The sequence below is a fragment of the Bactrocera dorsalis genome, chromosome 5 (assembly GCF_023373825.1).
Source record: "Bactrocera dorsalis isolate Fly_Bdor chromosome 5, ASM2337382v1, whole genome shotgun sequence".
NCBI classification, from domain to species: Eukaryota; Metazoa; Arthropoda; class Insecta; order Diptera; family Tephritidae; genus Bactrocera; species Bactrocera dorsalis.
In genome coordinates, this window is record NC_064307.1 from 13,149,535 (window position 1) to 13,156,364 (window position 6,830).

Genomic DNA, 6,830 nt, shown 5'->3' on the forward strand with positions numbered 1-6,830 from the left:
AATTTTATATTTCATTGAAAAATTAATGCAAAATATAGGTTTTTAAATAAACTGTAGCAGCTTTTTGATATAATTCTTCATTATGCATAAGTTCCATAAGATTATTGGGCTTGTGTTGATTTTCGTTTTTCATTTGACTGCCAAAATATTTCAATATAAAATTTCGGTTTGTCATTTCACTGACAAAGTACTTCAATATCACTTTAAAAGTTGTTAAGTAACATATAAATTTTTTCTCTGTGAAAAATGCTTAAATAAACACCATTTCTAACGATTTGTGCCTAATTTTTCTTTGTTGACTTTTTGCTTCATAACTCTTGTCAAAAAACTGGCATGATGTAAAACTGGCATTACGCAATGCATAATATATTTGAATGCACCAAAGTTAAGCATATTGAAGAGATTGGTATTGAAAAGTTTTTAAGGCTTCAATATCAAGTTATGTTATAATCTAATATGGACAAAATTATTAGGCAGTGTTGCCATTTTGTTAACCATTTCGCCAAATTTTGACAAATCTGTCAACTCAAAAACCAAATTAAACAAAAAAGTGCGTTCAAAAAAATCCATAAATACTTTCAGCAAACAAATTAGCTTGTTTACTATATTTTTTACCACAATCAATATAAATTTTGAATATAATAAACTTTTTTTATATAAACAAATCCAATAGGTTACCTTGTCAGAAACATGTCAAACATTTTTATAATCCATTAGCTTGATTTATTTCACGAATTCGTCAAGTTCAATCCGTATCCTTCAGTGACGCTGTGGGCTATGTCAACACTGACAGCTTACTGTGTTATTAAATTAATTTTTATTTATGATAAATGCAACTGCTGTCAATTTTTCGAAATAAAATACGCACAACTAAGCGAATAGATATCGATTGCAACCACATCATATTTATACGTTATTAAAATCTTCATTTTAATATAACGAAAGAAGAGAGTTAAGTATGCTGTTGTTTTGACAGCTCAAGGCGAACACATTAAGCTTTCCGAAATATTACAAAATGTTTCATGTGAAACAAAATGAGCAAGTAAGCCAGTTTACTGGCAATAAAGCAGGCAATGGATCATATACTATGGTGTATTAATCATACTGTGTGTGTGTGGCAACAGTAACAATTTCGATATTAATGCATTTTTTATGAATATAAAAGTGCGCTGCTGAATTCCGAATACCACTTTCAGTTTTTTATGTAGATTTCTAACGGCATTCACCAATCCAGTTCAATATATCAGCTGAACGCATCTTATGAATATTAGCACACGGATGTACCGTGCCACGCCGCGTTATTCTCATATTCTCTACAGCAGCTTTGTTTGCTGACACATCACCACTGTCTGCCACTGTATTTGCCTTTAGACTAAGCGTGAATTGTTTGAAGTGCAAAACAATGACGTTTATGTTATTTATGGCTTGTGCGCATATTAAAGTTATATTCAATTATACGTGCAAGTGACAAAACCACGCACATGAAGAGTATGAAGAGTATATTATAGTTATATGGAAAGATTGAAAGTCATAGATTTCATGGCGTCTTCATGCAAATATTTCTGACTAGAAATAACTGTCGTAAAAGTGGTTATTAAATATTTTTCTTATGTGTCTGGCTGTATTGCAGACAATTAATTGCCTAGAACGCAGCATGATTTGCGGCTAGCCAATCTAAAACATGCCAGCCTTTTGATATTTGAAGAAGGTACATTAAAAAAAAAAAATAAAAATAAAAAAAAAAATAAAAATAAAAAAATAAAATAAAACAAAAAAAAAAATTACAAAAAAACGGAAAGCCGCATAGCGCTCTCATTGTGGGAAAAAGTCGCGATAACATCTCGACACAGTTTGCGCAAAAAGCCTGAAATCAAATCGAATCAACCCACTTTGTCTCAAGTACGCCCACATTGCCGACTGACATACTGACAGCTGTCAATTCTCGCGCTCTCTGCTGCAATTATTGGAGAGGCTTGCCGCCAGCAAGTGAAAAAAAAAAACCAATACACATCTACATATAATAAATAAATGCCTTCGAACGCATGCGCAATGCGATTCTTTGAAAGTATCAGCAACATCAATATCAGCGCAGTAGCGCCTGCATGAACGCGCTGTCAGTGCGCCAGACTGAATGTCTAACTGTCTATCAAAAAGCATTTATGCTCACAATGCTGTCAGAGCGGCTGCTCAGCGGGAAAACATTTTTTATTGTTTTTTGTTGTTGTTGTCAACTTTTGTGCACAAGCGCCCGTGCGCCTGTAATTAAAATTTATTGAATTCTTTAAATGTTTTTATGTGTAAAAATAATGAGCACACATACAGCCGCACGCGCTCGCCACATTAAAAATTACTCAACAACTTTAAAGCGTGTAAGACATGAGTTTACACTTCTCGTTCGCAAATATTTAATGTACACACGTACACATACATACATACATATGTATAGACTTGTGCCGCGCTGCCATTACAGGTTGTTGTTGCATTAGCATTAATGCGTTTACCGTGCAAATTCTTGTAGTTGTGTGCGCGTGCGCATCATTTGCTTGCTTGTATGTTTGCCGCACATTTTCGTCAATTTTTGTTTGCATTAACTGTTCTCACTGTCAAGTCGGCGACTACCACCTTTTCTGCCTTTTCTGTTTTGTTGTAATTACATGCTTGCTGCCTAATGTTGAATGTTCATTGGCTTCGACGCCCCAGACACAGGCCATGCCCGTTTGCTGCGTTGTTGTGTTGATGTGCTAATGTTTGCTTTCAATTTGTGCGCTCCAAGACATACATATATACATACAAAAATACTGTTAACATAACTACACATATTATTTATGTATTTTTTATGCAGCAAATAATGCGTTATTATGTTGAAAAATGGATTTTTTGACAGTCGTCTAATGTCAGCCGTTGGCGGAGAGGCAGTACACTTGTGCAGCGAACATGTGCACATGCATTCATATATATTTGGGACAACCAGTTCAATAACTGCCCATATATTGGTTTCTCACCAACGCTTGTAACGGCCGCTCTCAGCTGCTGGCAACTTGTATGCCTTTTTTTCTAACCATTACAACATTGCATTAGCATAAGTATGTTAGTGTAGATAATTGCGTATGTGCTCATCATAATCGTAAAAACAAATATTAAATATTTCAATCAGCATGTGGAAAACCGGTCAAAAAAGTGCAGTCATGTTTATGTTAATTTGATTTGAACGCCTATTAAGCGTACGAAAACGACCTTGTCGAAAGCGCAGCGGTACAGTTTAATGCAGAAAGATGCTGTGTGCATTAGTATTCATAGATTCAGTCGAATTTGTGCGACTTTTAGAGCGCTTTGAAGTTCTAAATGCATAAAATTGTTTGATTCATGTATATATGTATGTATGAATTATTTTTGAATGAATTACGTTCAGCCGAAAAATGAGCAGTTCAAAACATTTGAGTTTTTCATATAATTCTTTGTTTTTTTTTTTCTGAGAAGAAATTTTTTCTTTCGAAAACTAAAAATCTAATTTATTGTAAACCTTAACTACTACCAACTGAGAAATTACATATCTCTATATTTTTTTTCTCATTCCCAATCATAATTCTTAGTTTCTTAGGTTGGAACTCCTCCTAAAACTCTTATTCCCCAATCCCTTATTTACATTTGATTTTATTCTTATGTCGTTTGCGCCAACTTCACTAAATTTTTCCGCTTTCATTATTTTTAACCTATTTTAGCCCCACTTTCAGCTTCTAACTTTTTATTCCGTTCCACATTCATATCTAATAATTCATTCCCGATTTCAAATCCTTTCATCCTTATTCCTAAATAAATATCCAAGCATACCTTTTTCCCTAATCCACTTCTACTCCTTAACTTTATACCCATTTTCTCAAACAATCCTCCAATGAACATCCCAATTACATCCCATTTCCCGTACACAATCCTTATTTTACTATTCGATCCCTTACCATATAATATCCTATTCCTCACCCTTTGTTCATAATCATAGCCCAATTCCTATCCATAATCCTCCTTTTCCCATCCGTTCCCTTATCATTTGATATCCTATTCTTAACCCTATGTTCCTAATCACATCCTAATTCCTTTCCATAGTTCTCTTTTTCCCATCCAATCCCTTACCATATTTTATCCTATATATTTTCTTATGTTTCTAATTACATCCTTATTTTTTTTCCGAACCTTTACCATATATTATCCTATTCCTTACCCTATGTACCTAATCACATCCAAATTCCTCTCCATAATCCTCTTTTGCCTTACCATATCTTATCCTATCCCTTACCCTACGTTCCTAATCACATCCCAACTCCTCTCCATAATACCCTTTTTCCCACCTAATTCCTTATCATCCTATCCATAATCCTTATTTTCCTTTCCAATCCCTTACCATGTATTATTCTATCGCATATCCCATGTTCCTAATCATAACCCAATTCCTTTCCATAATCCTCTTTTTCCCATCCAATCCCTTACCATATATTTACCTATCTCTTATCCTTTATTCTTAATTACATCCCAATTCCTCTTCATAATCCATATTCATTCCTATTCCCATATCCAATTCCTACTACTCCATAATCCTTATTCTCCCATTCGATTCCTTACCATACTTTATCCCATCCTTTATCCAATGTTCCTAATTACATACCAAATCCTCTCCATATTCCTCATTCATTTCTTAAGAGTTACTCCCATATCCGATTCCTTTCATTGCTATTACCTTGCCTTACATTCCTTCAATTTCCGTCTTATAATCCCAATCATATCCTTATTCCTCCACCTACTCCTTATCATTATTATTTATCACTGTTCGAATATAGAAGAGGTACGTTACCTACTGATCTATTCCATAATATTTTCTTCATACCAATTCCAATTTCAATTACCATAAAATTCCGATACCCATAGCTATTCCTCAATCCCTTCCATCAGTATTCAATTCCTATCCAACATAAATTTCTAATTCAATCCCTAAACTCGCTTGATATCCCTGCTTCTAGTATTTCGTAAATTCATAGCTTTATATCCACCCCTCTCAAAAATATATACACACTATCGCTCTACCTCCTGCTATCCTTCCATTTCAAAATCACATTAAAGTACTTGTCCCGGACGCTTTTTCAACAATATAATGTTGTATGCAATCCCTTCTGAGTCACATTACACGTATCGAAAACTAGAGTTTTCCCAGTTAGACTCATTCCTGGCTCAAATCTCACTAATTTGTACCCTTAGGCTGAGCTCATAGTGAAATAAAGCTCAAGAGCCAGTCGAAACCCTTTTGAAATATCAAAATATTATACTGATCTATTTACCTGTAGATATTTTTATTTGACAAAATACGATACGACTTTTCCGACTACCCAATATAAAGTCTAGGTACAGAAGTTAAATCTTTTTCGACTTGCTCACTGCATTGTTAATGGCTACACTATGTCATCGGCCTTAGCCTTACGAAAAGTGAAAAGTTAATTTCATGCTATTTGGCTCCACTATTGTGATAATAGACTGAATTATCCTTAAATTCACCTGCTTAGTATACTGTGTCCAACAGAAGCCATGACAATCGAGTAAAATCGATGAATCGACCTGTATTTGTGCCATTAAAGCAGAAATGGAAATTATACGTCTGAAAACGCACAAATTCACTGGCGAATTCTTTGCCAAAATAATGAAATGATACGACAAAGGAGCGTATGAGATATACACTCATGTATATATGTATCTACAACAAATATATGCGCCCATTTCTAAAAGTCGCCTCAGGTCTTTGCCACCGAACGTTGACTGCAAGCGTGTAATTTATTTATTTAAGGTGTTTTCACACTCAAGTTTATTGAACTGTTCTCACGAGCAATATACAAACAAAAGTTGCCTTAAATTTCACGCGAAATTCTTAAATTACAACAAAAAACCACATAAATGAAAAGCAAAAAATATGAAATTCTATTAAAATGTTATTATGAATACTTAAGTTAATGTTACAGCGATTAATTGGCGCGCTAACGGTGGTAATGACACGGCTTACCTTCACCCAAAGCCGGTCGGCCGGTCGGTTGGTTGGTCGTCAAGTGGCGCATCAATGATGACTTCGGCCATAATTAACGCAAACACGCAGCGCCGTTACGCCCAAAACGAAATTATGCACACGCAGCGTGGTCGCCGAGCTGCTGCCTTTAAGCGCTTGTGTTTATATACAAATACTTAATTAGTATATATATAAATATATTTATTTGGCTGGCAGCCATGCAAAGCAGGTGTTGTAATGGCAGCGCGTACACCGGAAGTTGTTTGTAACTTTTGCGCTTACGGAAAACTTTTTTAGCTAATTAATTAGGAGCTGTGATAAGCCGGTGCGGTCAATGTCAAAGTGAGCAGCTAATGTGATAGCAGGCGTAGCGCGCCTGGGGTTAGCTGAAGTTGGTAACGAAGATATTTTTAGCTGTGTTTTTCAATATATTAGTTGTTCGAAAAATTTTCGAAATTTAACAGCTATATTTGGTAATTTTTAAAGCAAAGTAATGACAATTAAAATCTTCAATCGTCAAGCATTCGTCATCTGCCCGTTTGCCATCGAAACATTAATCAAGCGTTTTTTGGTGGTTATTCAAACATAAATTGAAGGTCGCTTGCCTGCCACTTCCACTTTTGTCGAAGAATGCAAATAAATTAAATGAAAAATGTTCGCATAAGCAAAGAAGTTATTCAACGAAATAAAACTTTTCAGAACATAAAATTGAATTAATTTGATTATTTTCACGGCAAAAGTATTGAACGGCGAGGCAAGTGTCTAATTAAGGTATACATACATTATAGAAACTTGA

General features: G+C 34.8%; 1 protein-coding gene across 1 annotated transcript in view; it reads right to left on the minus strand.

The window, feature by feature from the left end:
* LOC105224455 (EMI domain-containing protein 1) overlaps positions 1–6,830 on the minus strand; it is a 175,279-nt gene that overhangs the window by 76,447 nt on the left and 92,002 nt on the right. The gene's annotated exons all lie outside the window — the stretch shown is intronic.